Raw genomic sequence first — 25,282 nt, 5'->3', positions numbered from 1 at the left:
GAGACTGCCTGATACAGGCTGGGCCCGCCAACGCTTGTCAGTTCACTCAGTTTTCCTCAATCTTGAGAGAGTGAAAAACTTCTTCTGGGCTGGATCCAGACTAGCGTCTCTATGAGTGGAATGACATCCACCTATAGAGTCTGATTCTTCTCCCTCTGGTGGCAGCCTAAAACATCCTCTGAAATCCTGTTCCTGCATTTTAGGTCACAATGGGAGCCTTGAAACCATGCTTTATAATCAGAAGCCCTTGCGCCACAGTCTCTCTCCAAGCTTTTTAATCTAATATCCTTTATGTATGTCAGAGCCTGTATTATGATGAAATGCTATTAATAGAAAAGGGGGGAATCAGGATATCTTTGGATTGATCACAAACAATTTGGTTTTTTTTCCCCAGCAAAAAATATATGGCAAATTTGCTCCTTAATGCAGCTGAGAACACACCAGGAACAGAAAAATCTATTCAACCTTATCTTATTACTAGTGCATCTTGAAAAGATCCAGGGGGAATATTCCACACATTATGACTTCAAGTGGAGATGATAACTCTTTACAGTGCTTTCTTGTAATTTATAGTTGTAACCAAATCCTGTTATCACTGACCTTGATTGAAAGAGCAAATAAGTGCTTAGCCAACTCATCAAATCCCTGCTTTGTATGTAACCTTTTAGCATAAATGTTTGCTTGTGACAGGCAAAAGAGGCCTTTGCAGACACAAGCTCATCATCACACAGGACGTCTTCCACTAAAACATCAACAACGAATGCCACTTTTTACTTTGGGAATCCAGTTAGGACTAACAAAGGCTAATGTTGGGGTCATAAACCAAAATAAGCACATGAAATTCGTTAGGAGTGTGCATCCAAATGATGAAGAATCAATATCTGACCCAAATCAAGGGAGCTTCATGTCTTGAAAGTTTCTACCCCTCCCTAAGATTAGATGTCCCCAGGATTAGACGGGTTTAATGCCGGGTATTATAAAGAAATGTCAGAAGTATTAATTCCAGAGATGCAGCTATTGTTTAACCATATTTTAAGAAAGTTTCTACCCCAAAAAAGCTACCCCCAAAAGCTAGACTCAAATCTAGCTCTTCGACTGCAGATCAATGGCTTGAAATAATAATTAATAATAATGCCCAACATTTAGGTACAGTCAAAAATGTTCAGATATGACTATGACTATCAGACGCCTTCGCTATTTGATTTCAGTTTCTTGGGACTGACTGATGAACAAAGCCAGAGTGTGCAGTTATAAAGCTGTGTCCTCCCACACAATTTTAATTAAAAATGAAACAAAACAAGAAGTGGCTTGCACAGAAAATGGCCTAGGCATTTTGCATCCATCTATGGCTATATATCTTGAATGAAATAAAATCAATACACAGATAAAGCACGGAAGCATTTATTACACGGATTTTGCCAAACTTGCCCTGCTCCTCTGTTGTGTTCTTCTTGGCCGTTGTAGCCCTCACATCCTCCCTGCCCTCCAAATAGCCTTAGACTGGGCAGAGAGATCCTTTGCTGCTCTTTACTGCCCCAACATTTGCCTCACTTTTTCTGGAATACTAATTGTCCGGGGGAACGCCACACTAATTTCTAGCTGCTCAGGTTCCTTGGTTATGATCTCCCATCTTCTCCCCAGTCGGGGCCTTGCTTGTGGTATTTATCCTCTTCATTCATCAATCCTATCATGCCATCCTTCTTCACCACTTTCTCCAAATGTTTCCCACTCCCCAGGTGTCCCTTCTCTGTTAAGGTGCCACCTCCTCTCTGTTGTGTATGGCTCTCCCTTCTTGTGCCCTGCTAATGTGTTGTTGGTCTTCCCATGAGCAGGCCTTCCTTTCCTTCCTCTTCCTCGCCCAGCCTACCTGGAGGTATGGGGAGCAGAAGTCACAGTTCCCCCGGCCTCTCTGCAGTTTCCTCGGCCTCCCTCCAAAGGCTCAGATAGCTCCCAGCATCTTTGGTTTTGTGCCCTCCCTCTCTGGCCTTCTGCTGAGGCCTGGCTCCAAGTCTCCCCAGTGGCCTGCATTCAGACCAGGCCATCAGGTTGGAGGCAAAGCCATACTTGGCATCCTCAGTGTGTCCAAGAGTGGTAAGGAAGTCCCCTACCAACCCAACTCTCCTCCCTCAGGTGACTCTGCAGTCAGCAGAACCTGTTTGGGTGGGCTACAGAAGGAGGAAAGGAGGCAGGGGAGCTGCGGGGGTGAAAGGAGAGGGTGAAATGGGCTAGGTTTGGGACATATCCCAACAAATGTATTTGTTATGATGGCACCCTCTGCCTTCAAGTTCACATAATATTCTCAGTTGAAATTGTTCGGAACAGAATTGGTTCCAAGGGACTGACTTTGTTTTCCCCGACACCTTGCCAATTTTATGGTACTTTTTTTGCCACTAGTTTTCCATGAGGTACATTAAAAATAGACAACTGCCAAGAGGGCTAGCATGCAGTAACTCTGCATTCTTTTGATAGCTCCCTACCTAATTCCCTCAGTCCATTAAGGCTTCTGTTCCACTCTGATCCAGCTCTCTCTAGCTATTGAATGTTACCCTCCCTCCCAGCTAAATCTGGGTGATTGGTATTTAACAGCTGAAACCATTATTTCCTAAGCCAGTCCCTAAAAGAGGCGAACATCTGCAGTACAACCTACCTGCCAGACAATACTGGATGCTTGAAAGAAAATGTCTAGGTTAAGTATTTTTGCATTGTGATCCAAACGTAGCCAGTTTCTCTTTCTGGTGGGGGAATGTGTGTATCCTTCCATAGATGAGGGTTTTTGATGGGTTTGATGACTTATGTCAATCCGGTAGGGGTTTCAAGGCAAGAGAGAATCAGAGGAAGTTTGCTGTTGCTTGCCTCTGCATAGCAACCCTGAACTTCCTTGGAGGATTCTCAACCAAGCACTAACCATGGGCAAACCCTGTTTAGCTTCCAAGATCTGATGAGATCAGGATAGCCTGGGCCATCCAGGTCAGAGCAACCTTTTCAGAACTATTTAAATACTGATTTGGTGACATAGCGCAGTTTATCATATGCTCAAAAAGCTATTCCTTTTATAGAATTCTAAAGTTCGTTGAAATATAGCGGTGCCACTCCTTCAAAGTACCTGAGCAGTTTGCTGACTTGAGGTAACTCTGTGTGCTTTAATTTTGCTTTACATGCTTGGTATGGAAATCCACTACATGAAACCCACTTTGTTTCCCTCTTTTCCATCTGCTCTCGAAATGCATAATGGCTTTATTGTCATGGCTGGCTTTGAAGAAACCTTCGAAACTGAAGTCTTGTTATGGCACAGGAGAGATCTAACATGTAAAACCCCAGTTCCTAGTGTGTTTTGTTTTCGTTCTGGAAACCAGAACAATTCAACTTTTTAAAAGAGTATGCTTTTGAAGTGCATTGTACTTCAGTTGGGATTTTCTCATCATTCTTCTCCAAGGCTCTCCAAAATTGTTTTTGAATTTGCTGTAATAAAAAGTGGAGGGAAATTTGTTCTGGGCAGTAGAGAGTCTCAGCTATCATGTCAGGTAGGATACATATGCAAAATATCAGAAACTGACCGTTTTCTAAACTGGTTTGGGAAGAAGAAGAAGAAGAAGAAGAAGAAGAAGAAGAAGAAGAAGAAGAGTGGGATTTATATCCCACCTTTCTCTCCTATAAGGAGACTCAAAGGGGCTTACAAACTTCTTTCCCTTCCCCCCTCACAGCAAACACCCTGTGAGGTGGGTGGGGCTGAGAGAGCTCAGAAGACTAGCCCAAGGTCACCCAGCTGGCGTATGTTGGAGCGCACAGGCTAATCTGAATTCCCCAGATAAGCCTCCACAGCTCAAGCGGCAGAGCGGGGAATCAATCCCGGTTCCTCCAGATTAGAGTACACCTTCTCTTAACCACTACACCACTGCTGCAGTAACAAACAATAGTGAAAACCACACAGCACCCCAATAGTGAAAAGCTGTTTGGCATAAACCTGCATGATGGGGAAACTTGCAGCATTTAGTGCGTGGTAATGGGAAAACTTGCAGCATTTAGTGGATGGCATTCTATTTTAATCAAAGACTTAGTGGGAAAGCTTGGAATAAATACAATTTAAATGCAGCCCATGTCTTTAATGCCAGCCATGAAAAAAATCTTTTGCCAGCCTAATGAAACACTATCAATTTTATCCTCTTCATCCAATAAATTGTGAGTCATTTCTGTGTGGATTAGATTAAAGAAGAATCCACTAAGAGCTTTTCTGAACGGATGAAGACTTTATGAAAGGACACAACTGCAGAAGTAGATAAAACCTTTTTGAATGCAGTTTAAGATGTAGAGAAATGGATACCAACTAATTCAAGAAAGTTGGTCACCTGGGGCTCACCTATTCCTTAAAAACCAAGATTTCAGAAAACAAGAGACATTGCTGTTCCTTCTGTTTTTATTACAGTGATATGTGGTGCAGGATAAATGACTGCAATGGGAACTGGGAATCTGAGGAGCGAGAGGCAATGACTAGAACATAGCAACCAAAATATTATGCATCTCACAAACACATGGAGCTATCATTAGCACTGATGGCTGTAAAACAGAAGTTGAAAACTGAAGAAAAATGGGAAAATAGAAAGGGAACCTTGTTTGAGAAAAGCAGCTCTGAAGAAACACGGGATGCTAACCCATTAAAGAACCCTTTTTAAATTTGATTCCATAAAAAAACCCCTTTCCAACCTAATGTCTTGTGTAGTATAATGCCTTGCTATTTTCCATATTTAAAACCTAATAATTCCAGATCTTGGATAGCTAGCAGCCATAGCTATTGAGAGTGAATCTTGAAAGAGAAAGATTAGCTAGAGGCTGAAGAGAGTCCTCACTAACTTGCTGTCCCTAAGCAAGGCAGTAAACTAAACTGGGAAGCAAGAGCCCAATAGTTCTGCCTTCATGAGTGACAGATGGGAATAGCCCATGTTTGAAGATGTCCTCCCACTCAGAGCGAGAATACAACAGCCTTCATTTAACAATTTTCTCATTTTCCACTCTTGTCAAAATGGCTCCCACATTGTCCTCCAAAAGAAATTTCAAATGTTGCTGATGATATCTTGATAGAGAAACTGGAGGTGATCCTTCAAGCAAAACATAGGAGCAGACCTGCTGGATCAGACCAATGTTCTATCTAGTACAGTGCCATGTTTACATAATGGCAACCAGATGCCATCTGAAGACATAAAAGCAGAAGCAGGGCACAAAGGTCTAGAGTTCCGCCTGTTGTTGTCCCTGAGCAAATGGTCTACAATAGTTTACTGCCTCTGATCATGGAGGTTCCTTGCTCAGAGTAAAAAGGAAGGAATGGCAGACCACCTTTCTTCAGGAAGACCTTGAATCTGAAACCTTGGAGAAAGTTGCCAGATTCTCTCTGTGTATGTGTGCATAAAGGAAGGCCTCCACTGCTTGGCCATCATGCTTCTAACTCCCCCACTGACACTGATGCTGGCAAGTCCAGCACAACACCAGAGCTCCACTGCCTAGCCTGCTGCAGCTCCCAAAGGCCCTCCAGCTGGGTGTAGCTCCTCCCTTCAGCCCTCCCACCAACATTGAGGCCAGCAAGCCTGATGCAGCTCCAGGGCTCCACAAGCTTTGTAATACACTAAACACCCCTTGCAGCTTCTTAATGTATCACAGATTAATCAAATGAAACAATATCCATGGGCTGGAGCAGCTTCTGTTCTTAGCAACATCATTGGCAGCAAGCCTAGCACAGCTGCAGGCCTCCAATGCCGGGCTGCTGTGTATCCGGAAGCTCCTCTGCCCTTGCAGCTTATGTGTGTTGTTTGCATATGCATAGACTGTCAAGATTGTCAAGCCTCCCATAGCCCTGGATCTCCTTGCCAGCCAGGCTTGAAGGCTTTTCATTAGGCCTCGGATGGGGTCATCTCTAGCACACTTCCCATGATGCCCAACTCAGCTATTGACCTGCCTTTCCTTGGGTGTCAGCAAGCTGGGTTCCTTCCTCCCTGGCCCTCCAGACCCTCTGCCTGATATCCCTTCCCCATTTCTGTAAGCTGCACCCTGGACCCAGCTGCCTCTGCTGGGCCCTACCTGGGAATTGGCCTTTAAAGCCAGTAGCCCTGCACCACGCCCTGGTGGCTGTTGGGTGAGGCAGGTTTTCTGGCTGTGCAGCAGCCCTGCACTCTCTCAACTTCCCTCAGCCCAGGGCCAACTCTCTTTTAACAGACCACCTCTGAAAAGGGCTGGTGGCCATGCCGCCTCCTTGGCCCACACCACAGACCACGCACTTGCTTCCGGTCCTCTCAGCATCTGTTCCAACCAACATCATTGCCATCAAAACTAGTACAGCTGCAGGCCTCCACTGTTGGGCTACTGTGTCTCCTCAATCTCCTCTGTTCTTGCAGCTAATGTGTGGTTTGCGTATGCATAGACCGTTGAGCCTCCTTTCACCAGGCCTCAGGCAAGGACTTCTATTCCTCCTGTATCCCTGTAGGCCCCACCCCGGATCTGGCTGCCTCTGCCTGGACCTTCCTGCTCATCTGGCTTCTCTTGGCCCAGGACCAGCTTAGGAAGGGGCAGAGGCCACACCGCCTTCTTGATCCACACAGCAGATCACCTGCTTGCTTCCAGCTCTGTCACTGCTTCTTAGCTTCTTTGTATCGCACTCTCGTGGTGGCTGCTGCCACCTCAGCAATGTAGGTAAGACTGCTTCCTTGGCCAGGTGGGCAACTCCATTGTGGGAGGGATGCAGGCAGTAGCGGAGCTGCAATGGGGACATCCAAGGACAAACCTCCCCCGTTGAATCACACGGGGTGGGGGGTGGAAATCGCCCCACCACTTTGTGCCAAGAGGCAGGCCTCGGCCCGCCCTTGGGCAGCAGAGGACCTGTATTCTGTTCCCCAAGCAAAACTGTTTCTGGTGCTCTGTGCCCAGCCAGAACAGAGTGGGAGAGTCACAAACAAGGTTTAACAGTTCAAATAAAAGGTTTAATATTTAGAAGAACAGCGACCTTAACTCCTCTCAGGGTCTGTCTAAAATAAAGTACTTGCTTGACTGGACAGTAGAAGTTGTAATCATGACAATTCTACTAAAGACAACCATTCAAAAGAGTAGATGTGTTTGAATCTTCCTTCTGTATGTCTACGGTCCAAATTCAACACTTGAACCACTTCACCGCACTGACTTTAAGTTCCCAACAAGATAACAAGGAAGGAAGCACATGTTCCAAAGAAAGACAGCTTTTGATGATATCTTTATGGTGATGGTGATACAATGGCCCTTTCCTCACACACGCGGAAACAAGCCTCCACCGGCATAATTTATGCTGGTGGAGGCTGGGGGACCATTTGCACGCTAGCGTTCAAGCGGCCCCCACTTCCCCCCCCCAGCTGGAGAGGCAGCTCCACATGGAGCTGCCTCTTGGTCAGCCCCCTCCACTGACCATCATGTCCAGCATCACTCTGGAGGGCTGCAGGGACCCACCCACACTGCCCCCGACCTCCAGGGGTTGGAGGGCAGCATGGGTGGGCTTCTGCAGCCTTCCAGAGCAACGCTGGACATGATGGTCAGTGGAGGTGACGGGGAAAGCGGCATCTTCCCGTGCCAACAGGAAGACGTTGCTTTGCAAAAACCTCGCTCATTGAGCAAGGTTTAAAGTGGTGCCTTCATGCTGCTCCTGGTCAGCCAGGACGGCGCTGCTGTGATGCAGCAGCACCTCCTGTGCGAACAGCAGCCCAGGGATGGCATTTTTGCCATCCCTGGGCCACTGTATTTCGCCTGTGCAGAAAGGGCCAACCTGAGACATAATTTTAGGCACAAACAAGTCTATGTTTTTAGATGTCTGATAAGTAAAAAAAACTTGAATTCCAACTGCAGCTACCTTGCAAGGTCTACAGCTAGGACCATTTCTTGACCTTCGAGGTATATCACAACTGTCCAGGTATTTTCAGCTTTTTGTCCTTTAGGAAGAACCAAGGATAACTCAGAGGAAAATCACCCATAGGGGAAAAGGTATTAAGTAGTGACTAGCCTTTAGTATTGTTATGGGGAGGAGAATTTATTTTTCCAAAAGTATATTTTTAAAGATACATTGATTCCTCTTATTCTTTTTTTCCCCTCTTTCATTTCTCTTTATGAAGAAATCAACAACTTCCTTTGTGCACTTATTCAGCCCTTTCAGGGAACACCATTGGGTGGTGCTTCAAAAGGAGGGAAGGACAGTTTCATTGCCTGCCTTTGAATATCTACACAGTGAAATTCTGAAATCTGGCAAAACATCCTTTCCTGAGTTTCCATTTGTGAAATTTCAATATGATCAAAATGGAATTGATGAGCAAGTGACTCCAAATTCCTAAAAAGATGAAAAGAGGTTGATTGTTGGATTGTGAGGACAAATTGGGTGAATAGGAATTAAGAAGAATTTCTCCCAACAACCATTGGAGCATTGCAAGGTTGGCATTACAAAAAATAAGAGTAAATGTGGAGCTGCCATTAAACTCGGAATGGCCAAATGTTCATTTTTTTTTCAGAGAAAGAGATTAGAAGCTGGCTGTCAAAACTGCAATCTTGCTGAATAACAGGAACTAGTACTTTAGAAATAGAATTCCAGTTGTATTGATAGCAAGCATAGGATAGTAACTTTAGTGTCTGAACTGGCCAGCTCTTCACAAGACACAGATGATATGTTCCCAGCAGTTTCTCTTCCTCCCCCCTGAACTGAGATATTCCCAGGAAAGAAAAGGACCAGGGAAAGGTGGGATGGAAGCACAGCAATTTCATTCAGATACACACATCCCAAAAAACAGATATCATTCTTGACTTGATGACTTTCTTTCTTAGGCCAAAAGCGTGAGAAGGAACTTTTACAACAACATGGCAGGACCTGAGTTAACTTTGGCGAGGCTCATGACCAGTGGTGGGATCCAAAAATTTTAGTAACAGGTTCCCTCCCCAGTCCCACCTCAGCAAAGGGAACAGAGGCATACCTAGGCAAACCTGAGCCCTGGGCAAAACCTGAGTTGGATGCCCCCCAAGGGCAGCCACCCCACCACAACCCCCCAATTTTTTTTTGCACCAGGTCATTTCTAAATCATCATCACATTATAGAAAATTCTCCAACTCACAAATCTGAACACAGCAATGGGTTCTTTGATAGAGACTGGTGAGATAAAAGGTACAAAAGGCTGAGAATCAATGAATTGCAGTACCTGAAAGGGATTAACCCAGTTCAGGGAGCTACATTATTAGTCGCAATTGCTATATGCAACCTTCACGTTTGAAGGCAGTATGCCTCTCAGGGAGGCGAGGGCGTGGAGATGGAAAAGTGGACCCAATTAGTAACCCCCTCTCGGCACACATAAATAATTAGTAACCCACTCTCGGGAACTGGTGAGAACCTGCTGGATCCCACCTCTGCTCATGACACTGGCTTGCAGAACTGTCAGAATGGTATTGTTTGTAAACACAATGGCTCGGGTGATTTGTGGCCTGGTGATTGTGGTCCTTGTTTTCCAAAGACTTGCTGAATTGTATTTGGCTCCAGAACATAACTTGCTATTTCATTGGATAAAGAATGGATTTGCCATCATTTTTCTGCCACTCCTCCATGACCCTGCCCTGAGACAGTGGACAAGTGTAAGGTAAACAGAACTATCATCCTGAGCCAAATTAATTTCCCAGCATTGCATTTTCCAGCTTTAGGGCAAGACTTTTGATGTGTGGTTGGGAACAGCAATGAAAATGGCATCTTAGGTCATACTGAAAGAAAAGTAATGAGAAAAAAAATAACATGGTGGGATGAAAGGGGGATATTTTTTTTTAAAAAAAAACAAGTTAGTGTCATTAATTACACTTTTGAAGTCTTGGAGAACCCTGCTATAATTTGCAGCTTTTCAGCGATCATGAATAGAACTTGCTGGCTGACATGCAGGCTTTTCCTCATTGGTTTGCTTACAGTTGGAGGCGGGGGCAACCAATTTTGAAAGAATGCTCCTTTTAAATTGAAACATGAAGGGGCTTTAAAATTGGATCAAGTTCAAGCTCCAATCTCAAAAACAATTTCCTCTTTGCTTTGAGACATTGCTACTTCTATAAATGCAATCCCAAGTCATACGGTAGTCTAACTCTGGCCTGTCAACTGCTGGTTGCTGAAGAGGCTACAGACTGTAGAATCCAAATAATATTTTGCCCCTTCAGCAATAAAATGGGAGAGGCATCAAGCCATGATGCACAAAGCCGAATGTGAAAGCATGAATGGTTTTTAATTGAAATCACAGTTCCACAGTTTGTTTATTTTGTTTAGCTTTAGATGAAAAATCCCACATTCTGATATAAGGACCAATATAGATGAGACACGCTCACTGCTCAACTGGAAATCCAGTTTGAGGTTCAATTTTTGAAATATTAAAATAGGAGAGAGTTTGAATTACAAAGTAGGCTAGAGGGCCTTTTCCAGAATGACACTGGACATGATTCTGACAGAAGGCTCTGGCCCTAGGGTTTTCTTGGAACACCTTAGTGTCTACTGCTGTAATGATTTTGAGACTTTGCACCTTACGCTATACCCAACTGTTAGCTGAATGGTCTCTAAGACAGAATGGTATCGAAGACAGTTAGGTTGCTATCAAATATTGCAGCAACACCATTTTTACTTTAAAAAACCTTGTTTTGATTTTGTTTTTCCCTCGTACAAACTGAATCTTTGTGTCTTTTTCTGTTTCCTTGTGCTAATTCCCCGCATTTAATGTATGCAAGTAAATGTTATTCTTGCATTATTTTAGCATAATTTATAAATGTGGCATGAAATAAACACACGAGGAACACCTGCAATGAAAGTGGGAAAAACAAAAAGCCTTACATTGACAACATAACTCAATTTAGACCCCACTGGTCCCTGGTTTTATTTATAAAGCGAACATGCATGGGCTCTTTCTTACAAATAGATACATACACATGTGTAGGCAGGGTGTATGTGCATTCATTGTAACATGAACTGGGGGATATTTAATGGGACAGTGTAAGCAATCAACAAGGATCAGAGAAGTGTGTGTGGGGTGGAGGTGTTGGACCCTGTGATTTGTTAAGGGAAGGGGCTCAGCAGTCTCTGCCAATTGTGGGAAAGTTGTGAGATAAATATTAAAGAGCTGGGAGTGGGGAGGTGAGTTGTAGTAAGGAAGGGAACTGGGGCGAAACTGCCCTTACTGCCTCTTCCTTAAGTGCCATAATAAGGATATGTAGAATACAATTACTATACACATATACATTGCAGTACATTCCTTCAGTAACACCAGTCACGTTACAGATGGATATTCACCGATGAATTACAATGTATAATAAACCCTTGTGATTTTAGGGTGGGTGGAATAACCTCTGTTGGCATGTGGGAGGTCCCACATTCACTCACTTGCCCCTCCAGTAATAGAGTGTCAGGTAGCAAGTGAGGCAAAAACCTTTCTCTGCTTGAATCCTTGGAGAAGCACTGCTGCCAGAGCAGATAATAGTAAGCTAGATGGACCAGAAGTTTTAACTTGGTATGAGATAATAACAGCCAGCTGCATATAAACATGTCCAGCATGTAACTGGAAGATAAGTGTGCCGATTATCAATAATATAATAATCCTTTCCTATGCTGCAGAATGCGCATTGCTGCTATGCTCTTCTTATACATTCTTATTCTCAAAGATGTATGGCATATGCTGATTTATTCCCCAATTAATGATGGTGCCGAAAGAGACTGGATGAAGACTTCTTGGTGTAAACTACTCATCCAAATTCAACTCTTGGGCAGTGGTAGGATCCAAAATTTTTAGTAACAGGTTCCCATGGTGGTGGGATTCAAACAGTGGCATAGCGCCAATGGGGCTGGGCGGGGCACAACAGGGGCGTGGCATTAATAATTTCTGTTACTGTAAAAAACTCTTACTGTAAAAAAAGTTCCTAATTTCCAGCTGATATCTTTCTGCCCATAATTTAAACTCATTATAGCAAGTCCTATCGTCTACTGCCAACAGAAACAACTACTTCTCCTCTAATTGACTGCTTGTCAAATACTTAATACTTTCAAATACTTAATTTTGTTTCTAGAAATCAAAAGAAGGATACTTTCCTTAAACAAGAAACTTTACCATATTTCTAAAACATGTTTTTAAAACAGCCCAACAGGGAGAATTATCCCGTTTTCTACCTTCGCTAACCAGCCACATAGGAAACAACAGGACTTTATGATTTTTGGATCTAATGGAATTTCTAATGGAAAAGCAGACCCAATTAGTAACCCCCTCTCGGCACACACAAATAATTAGTAACCCACTCTCGGGAACTGGTGAGAACCTGCTGGATCCCACCTCTGCTCTTGGGGAAGATATTTGATTGGAATCAGCTGCACCAAAATGTGGATTAGAAGTCATATTTCAATGTACATCCTATTAAATCAATGCAGTGTAAACAGACAACATGCATTTGTGGTGCTAATATACTGTAATGGGGAGCATGCTAGATTTGGATGAGAGAAGCTAGGGTCCAAACCCCCTTTCAACCATGAAGCTCCCTTGGGCTAGGTTTTTTCTGTCATTTTAACTTATCTCACAGAGTTTTTGGGAGAAAACAAAGGAAGGACCATATATGCTAACCTCAGCACTTTGGAAAATTCTCATGTATAATAAACATTGTCTCAGTGGGAATGTTAAAGCAGAGAAATAATACTCCAGATGTCTTCCTTCCACTTCACATCTCCTTCATGGAAATCAGAGAGATGAGGCTTACATCTGAAGAAGGAAGAAGACACTAGGCAGAGGCGTTCCTCCCATTGGGCAAAGTGGGCAGTTGCCCTGGGCGCAGCCCTTGGGGGGGGGGGCCACAGGTTTGTTTGTGGGATTTTTTGTGTTTTTAGTGTTTTTCCATTTTTGGCCTGCAGAGGGCGCAGTTTTTAGGCTAGCAGCACCAAACTTTCAGGGTATCTTTAGAAGACTCCCCTAATGATACCACCCAGGTTTGGTGAGGCTTGGTTCAGGGAGTCCAAAGTTATGGACTCCCAAAGGGGGTGCCCCATCCCCCATTGTTTCCAATGGGAGCTAATAGGAGATGAAGCTACACCTTTGAGGTTCGATAACTTTGGACCCCCTGAACCAAACTTAACCAAACCTGGGAGGTATCATCAGGAGAATCTTTTACTGACACCACCCAGGTTTTGTAAAGTTTGGTCCAGGGGGTCCAAAGCTATGGACTCCCAAAGGGGGTGCCCCATCATCCATTGTTTCCAATGGGAGCTAACAGAAGATGGGGGCTACACTTTTGAGGGTCCATAACTTTGGACCTCCCTGAACCAAACTTCACCAAACCTGGGTGGGTATCATTAGGGGAGTCTCCCTAAAGATACACTGAAAGATTTGGTGCTGCTGCTAAGCCTAATTGCACCCTGCCAGCAGAGCACCTTCCAAATTTCCCCAAGATTTTCCTTTTTAAATCCCCATGCCTTTGACATGGAGTTTAGGGAGAATCTAGAGGTCCTAAGGACCAAGTTGAAACATGGAAAGTTGATGCTGTTTCACAAAGGTGGGGGAGAATCAGCCCCAAAATAGCATCACTTCCAATGTTGTTTAAACTGGGAACCCCAGATTCTCCCTTTCAGGTGGATTTAAAAGGAGAATCTGGAGCTCCCTAGTTTAAACACCATTGAAAATGATGCTGTTTGGGGGTGGATTCCAGAAACATCCCACTTGTTTAAACTAGGGAGCCCAGATTCTCCTTTGAAACATTGAAAGTGATGCTGTTTCCCCCAATTGGGGGTACTGGATACAACACCATAAAATGTTTTCATAGCAGTAATAAAACATTTTGAAAGCATTTTGAAAATGTTTTCAAAAAATTATTTCTGCTGTGTGGCATGGCTTATTGCTGTGTTCAGATTTGTGAGTTGGGGCATGTTCTATAATGTGACTTTGAAACAACCTGGTGTAAAAATCATTGCTTGGTCACAGTGGGGGAGGGTGGCTGCCCATGGGGGGCGCCAAACTCCAGTTTGCCTAGATACGCCACTGGGTGTAGCTACAAGGGGAATGGGTGCGCATTGCATTGGGCATGTGCCTGGGGGGGCATCAAACTCAGGTTTTGCCCAGGGCTCCAGTTTGCCTAGTTACGCCACTGACACTAGGGAGTGATCCTGTTAATTGCCTCCTGCAAACCACCATACCAAGCTGTAGCTGGGGCCTTCCCAGAGTGACCATCTAGGTCCCCCAAGTTCTCTAACATAGTCTGGAAACCTATGGGTTCCTAATTCACTGAGGGCAGATCAGATGAATCCATCCTGTACACCTGTAGTAGGAAGAAGACATCACAAACTTCCCCTTCAGCGGGCAATCCTCAGGCCACTGCAAGGCAGACAGTAAAGCAACAGAAACTCAATCCATCCATGAAAGCCGGCATGAGATACATACATTTAAAATTAGCCTCTGCTCACACCAGGAATCTGTGGAAGGAGAAAGACTCATGAACAAATCACTTTCCCACCCCCCAGTTCAGGAATAATAAGGGGCCAAATATCCAGCTTAGACCAATTGAGATAGGATAATATTAGATATTAGAACTACTTGTTGTACTGTTACATCTCTGTCTGCAATAGATCACACAGACTACTGTCACCAAGGCAGATTTAATCACCGGCAGATGTTCATATAAAAAGACCCATCATCCACATGCAAAGTATTTTCGGGGACAATAACTCCTAATTAAGCCAGATTTGGTGCCAAAGAGATATATCAGGGGAGAAAATCCTCTGGCATTGCCGCTTCCCTCACCCAAATATTTATATACTATATATATACTATATACTAATTTTCGCTATCACTGAAAAATAATCCCAGGGCAACCAAAGACTGAGCTACCCAAGACTCAGCAGTATCACTAGGCTAAAGAGGCTTCCTAGCCACAGTCAGTCTGGATGCTGGTGCAGATCTCCTTTCACATTCAAGAAAAGGCATGGCCTCTTCCATTCTCAGTAGGGAGTCATGAATCCCTCAAAGTCCAAAACAGCTCAGGAGTGCAATCCAAACAATACGAGGGGATGGATGTTTTAACCTCCCATTGATCTTGAAGGGGACTATCAAGACCAGGTGGGGAGCCAGCAGAGCTTCTGCCCCTGGAGATCTGATTGGATGCATATTTAAATAACATAGTTCAGGTAGTAGCTACTGCCACAATGCCGGTTTTGTTTGCTCTCTTACTCCTCTTTTCCAGAACTTTCTTTAAATTACCTGACCTGTCTTCTCCCATGCACTTGGGCTTCTTCCATGTGCATGGCTCCATGTCCCACAATAGCCTTTTTGTGGTTGGCCCTACCTCCCATGTCAGCTATTTTGTGGTTCTGCCCATCACCTATGTCAGAATTCCTAAGGTATCCACAGGCTCAAAAAGTTGGGAACTCTAGGTCCAGATAAGCTCCCATAATTCATTTGCTGCAGGTTTGATACAAAGGATATCTGTTGCTGTGAAGTTGAACTTCAATTGTTTCATGAAAGGAAGATTTTTTAAAGCTTTTCTTTGAGTTTTTTTAAAATAGCATTGACAGTCAATTGAAGGTTTTACATTCCCGCAACTGTACCCAGAAGGAGGAAAAATGCCTATCTACTTGAGATGAGATAGCAGATTTATTTACCCCATCAACACTGTACTATTTAGGAGTCAAAACACAAAGAAATGACAGACAGTCGCACTCCATGGCAACCCAGAGATCACTGAATGATAAGCAATAATGGTAATGAATTACAGACTCTTTTTCAACAGCTCAGCTCTGCAAAACAGTGTTTCCTAACTAATTTTAATTAGAAATCAGGTCATAATTCGTCAAAGAACATGCAAACATTTGCTTAACCATCAAGACATCAGTGAATTTACGTGTCATGACTTTATCAAGGTATGAAACTATTCAGAAAAAGAGTCATGCATTGGTCTTCCATGATTAGACTTGCATTTGTGGAAGAGATTATTAAACCATCGGCAAGGTATGGAGTCAGAAGAGAAAGGAGGGATAAAATATAATGGAGATAAAATATGAGGTGGGGGTTACAAATAAGGAAGGGGCACAATGTGCTTGAAAAGAATGATTTTGGCCAATCTCCGTTGACCATGGTAAACTATCTTTTAAAATCATTTGAGTTTATTTTACACAAATAGTAATGTGAGCACTGAGCCCTTTTACTGTAGCTAGGGCAGTGAAAGTTCTGTATATTCGATCCTATTTTACTCAGAGATAAACGCTGTCACTTTCAACGGAATTTCCCAGTGAGATTGTTTAGAATTACAGCCATGCAGTATCCTAACCATGGGAATAGTTTGTTAGAGAAAGGTGGAGAAAACCAACAGATTATCTAGTTTAGGATTTTGTTCGCACTAGGAATGTGGAAAATGCAAAACAAAAAACCCGATCTTGGCATCAGTTGAGAAAATGGCTTGTGAGAGGGCAATCTGAAAATAGCTTTGCACATGGTTCGTTGAACTGATTCTGTCTTCTTTGAATAACCCCATACCTGCGTTGCAAATGTTCTCCCTCTTGCTTTCATAAATTTTACACAATGGTTGAGAAATACAGCCTAATCATATGTTTTGAACAGACAATAGGAAATTGCTTATAAATATTCAGCTATATTTCAAGCTAAGGTTGTTTTACAGGGAGTTTAATCAAAGGAGGAAAATGCGTATATATCGGGTTAGTTATTCATTAATTATAATACTATGCTAACAAAATAAAGGGCTGGCTTGTCGACAAGCTGAGCGGCAAAGGAATTTGGGGTGTGAACATTTGTAGATTTAAATGCACAGAGGTTGTGTTCATTTGGTACTGCTTTGCTGCCGGCAGAAAAACAAAGACATGCAAACCACATTGCTCTGATGCTCTGGCCTCAACACTGGTATATGTACACATCTTTTTCTCAACAGCAAGTCCAACCACAGGCTGCACATCTTCCTCCTTAAGATGGAGAAAGCAAGTCAAGCGTCTAGACTACTGAAATAATGATCTGTGTCAATCTTCCAGCAAGCAAGCAAAGTAGAATTAAGAACAATATGAAGCTGTCCCCTTGTATTTTGTAAACTGCCCCTGAAATAAATATTAATTATTTTGCTGTTGTGGGTTTTCCAGGTTGTGTGTCTGCTAATATGTCATTTGCATCTATGGCTGGCATCTTCAGGGGCACATCACAGTAAGATGCGTTTCTCTCACACAAGTGATTGTGTGACGGGACATATGTTTTGTCCACCTCATAGGACGGTGAGGCACATTTGCACATCTCTGTGCAGAGTTCATTTGCAGTTGCATTTGAACATCTCTGGTTTTGGGTTTTGGTGTTTTTTAGTACTGGTAGCAAGGTTTTGTGATTTTCAGACTCTTCCTATTTGTTGAAACAATCCTGGTGTTTGTGGATTAACCACATGTTTGATTCTCTAGGACCTTCTACATATTACCATAGCTGCTCATGCAACAGCTACTCAGATGCCGGCAGGATCACGTAGAAAAGATCCCTGAGTGAATGAGCAGAAAACAATCATTTAAACAATACCCTTCTTTCCCACATCATGCTGATTCAAAGTCTTTCACAAATACATAAAACACACTATAAAATCACCTGAATTAAAATACACAACACAACTCACCACTCAAACATACAGAAGGAAAGGAAAGCTCTGCAGATGTGGCAGCTGATAATCCTTCCCTCTGTTTTTGTAGCTTTTAGTGTATTGTAGATATAGTTGACCACAGAGATTTAAGAGACCCAGGGAAGGCAATGATAACAGGACAGACCTGATTTCAGAGCAGTGTCGCAGTCAAAACAGCGACACTGAGTGAGACAATTACAAAAATGTTCAATACAGCCTACTGTTTACCTGGGCTCAGGACTATTCCATATGTATAGAGAGGAAGAAATAAAAGTAAGTTAATTATGTATGATTTTCTTCAAAGCTTTTTAAAAACAGCATGACTTTAAACAGTGGCTTTTTATTGACCTAATGGCCAGTGTTCTTTTGAAAGACTTTTTTTTGTTCTTCTGCCGCATATTCACTTAATGTTTATTTTTCCTTTGAAACATGCCAAGGAATCTCTAAATGACCACTTACAGTTCCACCACTGCATTGTCAGGAGTACACCTGAGGCATGCCTGTTTTCATTGAAATCTGAAATGAGAATAGTGCAACAGCCCATAATGCTGTTGCGTTGTTAAAACTGAGTAGCCCTCTGCTTGGCCAGAGCCTGGGTGGAAAACATCTTGGAAGTCTTTGAAGTACTTGGAGCTTCCATAGGCTATAGACATAATGTGGATCTGTAGAAGAAATGGTGATGCAAAGTCTACCATAAAGACAGTGTAGATAGGTTTTTGTTTAATTATTTTAAACATGACTACACTACTTTTCCTTCCAACTCAAGGTCCACAAGGTGGTGAACATTTCAAATATTAAATGTATATATTGAACACTTCCATAAAATTTATAAATGCATAAACAGGGAGGCGGTCTTGTTAGAGTTAATAAAGGAAAGCCAAACGATATTTTAAAAAGTCTTTGCCAGCTGTTGGAAGAGAATGACAGAGGGCAACAGACAAATCTTCCTGGGGAGGGATTTTGAAAGTTTTTGCACCATGACCGAGAAAGCTTTTTCTTGGGTTTCCAACTGTCTAGCCTCAGATAGAAGGGGTACCTGAAGCAGGTCCTCTGAAGATGGCCAGGGTAGTTTCATATAGGAATACAAGGTTCTTAAATTCTGCTTTTGCTTATGTGTGAATTGTCAAGAAAGAATGTCCATTTCTCAAAATTGAGATGGGGAGGGGGGTTAGGAGGCAGGAGCACAGAGGTTCTTGTATCAGAAGCTGGGACCTGTATTGGATCTGCCAGCAGCTGAGACTGTGGAGAGGCAGAAGCCACAATACTCAATGGGAGATCCCTTCCTTCTCTCAGCTTTAATTAAAATTAAATTTAAAGTGGGATTTGTGACAGGTTGCTGGGCAGTAATGATGGGGAGGGGTGTGTGTAAATCTAAGAATATTTCAAGTCACCACTTACCTATATATCTAATAGAAATGTGTGACTCCCATATCTGTGGATACCTAAATCCTCAGATTGGGACCACAACGATGCTAAACAGATTATTCTGTAAACTTGGGGTACTCCCCAGGTTTGCAGAAAAAAATGAACGTTTAAAAATTCATTGCCGATTTAAATTTTCCCCATTAGAAAGATAGTGTTGCATGTTTAGACAATGCTCTTACTTTTTTTAAGTGGTGGTGGGATATGCCACTTTAGGGATCCACTTTGGTCCTGGCATCAGTGGACATCCGTGGCCTGCCCACAGTGGCATTGGTGGCTGGGAGCAGCTCTGAGCCCAGGCAGAGCTTGAGGTTGGTAGTGGAGTCTGGGCTATGATGTCGGGAAAGATGGAATTTCTTCCCACAAGTCTTGCAGGCCTCCCACTTGTATATTCTAAAAGCATATTCAGCCAGATCTGAAGATACTTAAATCTGGTGACTGGAGCTGTGAAAGAGGCGAGACAGATCATCCCCAAAACTTGAAAAATCCCCCTGGTTGACAAAAAAAATCTGAAATCATAAAAAAAAATTGGGAGATTTGAAAACCTCCAGAATGAGGATCTAAACTTGGGGAAAAGTTTGCAGGAAAAAAATAAGATTAAAAAAATACATGGGGAATTAAATCCCCCCAATGAAGTGTTCTCTGTGCATAGTACCAACGTGTCACCACACACTGCATGCCTGCCTTCACATTGTGCTACACCCTGGACTCCCTGCAGAAACATATCTGGGGGACATGATGCCCAAAGACAACCCCTTCTCCAGGCACCCCCTATGCCCACGCCCAGGGGCGTGGCTTGGAGGGTGTCAAGTCCCACCCCCGCCGGACTGCACGGAGGCTGGGGATGGTGCTCAGGGGGAAGGGCTGCCTGCTGCTGAGCCCCATCCCTGGCCTCCGTGCAAGCCAGCAGGGCCTGGGGAGGGCAAAAGCTGGGGTAAACAAAGGCTGGCAGGGGCGGGGCTTGGTGGCCGGCAGCAGGCACCACAGGCTGGGTCAGGGAGGCAGGGGGGTGCGGCTCAGTGGCATGCACCTGGCCCCATGTCCATATAGGCTGTATACCTCTGACTCCCTGAGAATGTGAATCTTGTGAACTGGACTTGACTTACCCTTTTGAATTTGCTCTCCTCTGCTTTGAGGCTTTGGACTGCAGTTTGACCTTGAAATGCATTTACTGGGGGTGGGCGGCACACCAGGTATGCACAGGTGCGGGTGCTTTCCGGGGGCATTCCAGGGTGAGGGCGGCATGGCAGGGGCACAGAACACATGCGTGCCCCAGGCACAGTTCCCCCTCACTCCGGCCCTACTCACCAGTCCAGTGTTGCGTTGTTTCCGTGAAACTGGAGAGAATTAGCAGCTGTAGTTTCCCCCTGTTCTCACCAATTGCAAGATTGCTTATAGATTACAATGATCAGTGGAGGGCCCCCTTGGCTGGCATTGAACCCCTGATATTTCCATCAAACTATTCCCACAGATCTTCCTGGAATTACACCTGCATGCCAATCGATGCTTGCGATTACATAGCCTTGCAAATTATTCAGCTAACAAAGATTTAAACACCTAATTCATCTACAGTCTCCAATGGCGAGAAAGTAAGGCATTGATTAGGTTTCTTTTTAAAATAAATAGAGCAGAAGTATTTTCATCTTTAAGAAACAATAAATTTAATCCAAACAAACACAGGGCTTCCCAAGCTATAGTGTTAACGGAATGGACATGTTCATGTGAACCTCATTTGCCGTGCCATCCAAAGCAGAGTTAGCCCATTCAAATTGACCTCAATGGACTTAGAAGGGTGAAACTGCCTAGAATGGCACTGTTAGGCTCATTCCACACAAGCAGAATAATGCACTTTCAAACTGCTTTCAGTACTCTTTGAAGCTGCGCGGAATGGCAAAATCCACTTGCAAACAGTTGTGAAAGTGGTTTGAAAACGCATTATTTTGCGTGTGCGGAAGGGGCCCTAGTGTCCAAGACCTCCCTCATAGTGTCATAGTGAATTTCCCTGGGTTGATAGATTGCACCTTGCAAAATGCAATGAAGGAAAATCCAAGGCAGCCAAGTGTGAGCCATTGTCAAGTCCTGTGGTAAATGGATAGCCCTGTATCAGAAAATTAGTAGTAACGCCACACAAAGAATTTCTTGCCAAAGCCTGGTTGGTCTCTCTATGGGCCTGAATTCAAACTATATTACCCCCCCTCCTGATTCTTTAGTCCACCAGTTCCTGATGGACATCATGGGAGGGGTCATGTCTCCATGGTAAAGAAGATTTGCATAAAATGGTTTCAAGTTGAGTGACTGAAAACTCGGATTAAAACTCTCATGAAGCAGATGCTAAAAATTACCTGAGATCTTAAAGGTCTGCTTCCACTCAGAGCAGACTGAGCTAGATGAATCAGTGGTATAACTCAGTACCATATGCTCATTATTTACAAAGGGATTCTACCTGGAGATCAGCAGCTGGATGCTTGCATGCATCTAGTTGCATATGTTATCTTAATATGAACTTCATGGATGTATAGGTTTAATGGGAAGAACAACCATCCAGGGCTTCTAGTCATAAGTAACAAAAGTGTTACTAGTATTTCTTCATTCTGTTTCCTTTTGTGAAATGTTTTGGTGGGGGTGGGTCGCAAAACAAAAATGTACTAGGCTAAAAGACAGAGGAAGTACTCCTTTAACAACAATGAAATCAGGAATAAGAGGAATTTTGAATACATGTCCAGCTTAAGTTTGGCGGTTTCCGCACAGCCAAGGGAGAGACCCTGCATCGGCATTAATCATGCCGATGCAGGGTCTGGGGCCATTCACACAAACAGCCCCATGGGATGCGCAGCTGTGGGAGCAAGCTCCTGAATCCGCACAGCCGCGTATTCCCCTCCCTGGCTCCAAACGCCTCGTTACCTTCTGCTGGCAGCCACGTCGCTCTATCGTTGCTCTGAGGGGGGAAGGGGACACACCCCCATGGCCACAGCGATGGCTGAAGCACCAGAGACCAGGGGGCATGTCCCCTTCCCTCCTCAGAGCGACGATAGAGCGATGTGGCTGCCAGCAGAAGGTAACGAGGCATTTGGGGCCGGGGAGGGGAGGGGAAAAGGCCGGCTTCCACCTGCTGCCGTTCGCATGGCAGCAGATGGAAGCCGGTGTTTGCAGGAAAACTCACTCCCCAAGCGAGTTTTGAATACCCCGTTTTGGCGGGCACAGAGCACTGCTGCATCGATTTGGCAGCGGTGCCTGTGCGAAGGGTCCCTGCCCAAACGGTGTTTTACCGGGCTGAAGCCGTTGCTTTCAGCCCGTGCAGAAACCGCCTTTGTTTATTGTTAAAATCTTTGTTAGAAGTAGAAAATGGCAAGGGTCCTAAACCCATGCAAGCTAGTTATTTTGTTGTAATATAACTTATAAAACAAATCATGATAAACATCATAGCAGAGAGAAGAGAAGCAAGGAAACACTGGGACAGTTTCAATTAAAAAAAAGAGTTTGAAAATCAACAAAACCTAGCTACCAGCACTGAAAAGCACCAAACACAAAAACCAGAGACATTCAAATGCAACTGTAATTGAACCAGACATATATAAATGCACACCCCCCCACCATCTGTGAAATGGAGGAAACATGCCCCACCACACAATCACTCCACACTATGTCATGAAAAACACACATCTCACTTTCACGTGCCTCTGAAAATGCTTGCCACAGATGTAGAAGAAACGTTAGGAACAAAAACTACCAGGCTATGACCACATAGCCTGGAATCCCCACATCAGCCAGTTGATTCTGACCATGAAAGTCTTCAACAATACATGGAAGCAAATAACTTTTTGAATATTTGAATGAGAACATCTCATACTGAGTTGCATTGAGTCAAGGGAATCTGAGACTTGCCAGCGAAGCAGAAAGAATTTCCACTTATCTAACAGGTTGTCATTCATATTCAAGACTTTTTGAACTCCCCCCCACACACATGCCTCCCACTCCCAGCAGCATTGTTTCTTTGCCAGATTGGTTCTCCTGCCACTAAAAATGTAAGCCAGCTGCTTTTTCTTATTCTCGTTTACATTGTCGGCTCTCTCCGTTAGCGGCTCTTCACCAGCCATTGTTGGTATTTCCGCAAGGCTACAGATTCATTCAGAGAGTGTGAAGCTCTATCTCAAAATGAATCAGTAACTCCTGACCACCAAATCGTTCTTCTGATCCTATAATGAAATTTGGAGTAGCAATCTTCTTGAGGAAAATTTCGGATAACTCAAAATCAATCGTTTTTTGTATGGACAATAATTCTCTCTCAACGTCAGAACCAGCATTGAACTGTGCCTAAAGTATGTATTTGTTTATATACTGCCTAGTTAAATAGACAAGGTGGCCAAAGAAATAGTTAAAAAATAAATCAGTGTGTATTACACATGTATCAATAAATTGATGGTTAAAAAAATGAGGCAATAAATAATTTACTACCACTCACTTATGACAGAACCATTGGAACTCTGGCAAGTTTTGCTTCAAAATCAAGTTTTGCTTTGAATTTGCACATAAAAATCAAATGAACACACATTCTCGTAGTATGAATTGGATGCGTTGGATCCTACCACTCTGCTCAGCTAAGTGCAGAGCTTTCTTCTCCTGCAAGGAGCCTTTCTCTGATGGAAGAGGTAAAAACATTACATTTTGGATCTGATCTTCAAACATTTGTCATCTTAATTTTTTTATAGCTTTTGTGTCTGTGTAGATTGGAAAAGTGAGGCACAGGTTTCATAAGTTTCACATAGGTTTCAGCCATATGGCAGAAACTACTTACAAAATTATCATGAGGCTGTTTGGTGCTGGGGTTAGAGCAGCTGCAGGAACATATAGTATGAGATGAGAGGGATAATTTTGATCTCTCATTCTTGCTGTTTTGACCCCAAATCCCCATTTTGAATTTAACCCATGGTTGTTTATTTTTGCACTGTTTTACTTCCCATTGAATTTTACAGTAAAATATACACTTTTTTCAACTATTTATGAGTCAAATAAATTAGCACTGTTCATACACATATAAAATGGCATTTATCGGGTGCAGAAAATTGCATATTAAAACTGTACATGTGTTCACAACACCAATGGATCTTTGAAAATGATAACAAATTGCAGATAACCAAAAGCAACAACAACAGAAACAAACAAATACAAGAATGTACAAATGCACATTCCTATTAGTTGAAGGACACTCAGAAGGCCATCCTGAAGTTATATCCGTAGTCATTTTTTTGGTAAAGAAATTCTCTGGCTGTCATCACAAGTCCATCACTTTTGACAGATGCCATCCAAGTACTCCACTTCGGAGACCTGCCTTAGCTCTCAATTTTTTGTACTGCATGTTCTATAGATATTTTCTGAGTAGATTCAACACCAATATTTGAAATCAGCTGAATTCTGGTATTTCATTTCCGTATTTGATGTTTGGAACTAACAGTTAGCATCACACGGTAAATGACAGCTGATGAATTGATAGTTGACTGTATCTGGCAGTTGGCATACAACAGCACCTGGTTTTTGACAGCTGTCAGGCAGTAGAAACCCATATTTCATTCCTACTGAGCAATAATATTCGACACCAACTGTGGAGACATCATCTTGTTTTTTTTAAAAAAACGAGAGAACGGGCTGCACAAGAAAACAATACAATCTGGATTCAACATTAGATAAAATTTCTCTTCTGAAGGTCAAATTTCAAACCCAGATGTTGAGTTGTAGAATTTGAAATGTTGAAAGTGTTTAAAATTTGTTTTGGATCTTTTTTTAATAGCATATAGATAATCTTATTGCTGTTGTGACAGCAAGTAACTCATCTTCCAAAGTCTTCAGCAGAAAACTAATGGTTTAAAGTTTATCATCCCATGTTCAAATAAAATTATAAGTGGGACGTGTTAATTTATGACGACTGACTTTTACATGGTCTCCTCAATTATTTATGTTATAATTTAAATGATTAATGAGTCAGTTTTAATAAACAGTTTATATTCACAGAAAGAATATAATTTGCAAGGGAGGTTGAAGAGGTGCTCAATGCAGCAAATAGAACACATAAATAAGATATGCTGCCATGGCCAAAGTTTATTTGACCTTCTTGAAGTTGTCAGAGATCGCTTTCATGGAAAGAAAGTATCTCTGCAACTAGGGGTTGTTGTGCCAGGCACAGCCTGTGTTATAATGAGACTTTCTTGTAAAAACACACAGAAATTCTAAGAGACCACAAGGTATGGGGCAT

The 25,282-nt window shown here is 43.0% G+C and overlaps 1 protein-coding gene across 2 annotated transcripts in view; it reads right to left on the bottom strand.

Moving 5' to 3' along the window:
* Positions 1–25,282, bottom strand: part of TAFA1 (TAFA chemokine like family member 1) — a 434,625-nt gene that overhangs the window by 9,112 nt on the left and 400,231 nt on the right. The gene's annotated exons all lie outside the window — the stretch shown is intronic.

The sequence above is a fragment of the Sphaerodactylus townsendi genome, linkage group LG03, assembly GCF_021028975.2.
Source record: "Sphaerodactylus townsendi isolate TG3544 linkage group LG03, MPM_Stown_v2.3, whole genome shotgun sequence".
NCBI classification, from domain to species: domain Eukaryota; kingdom Metazoa; phylum Chordata; class Lepidosauria; order Squamata; family Sphaerodactylidae; genus Sphaerodactylus; species Sphaerodactylus townsendi.
This window is presented reverse-complemented; position numbering and strand designations above follow the sequence as displayed.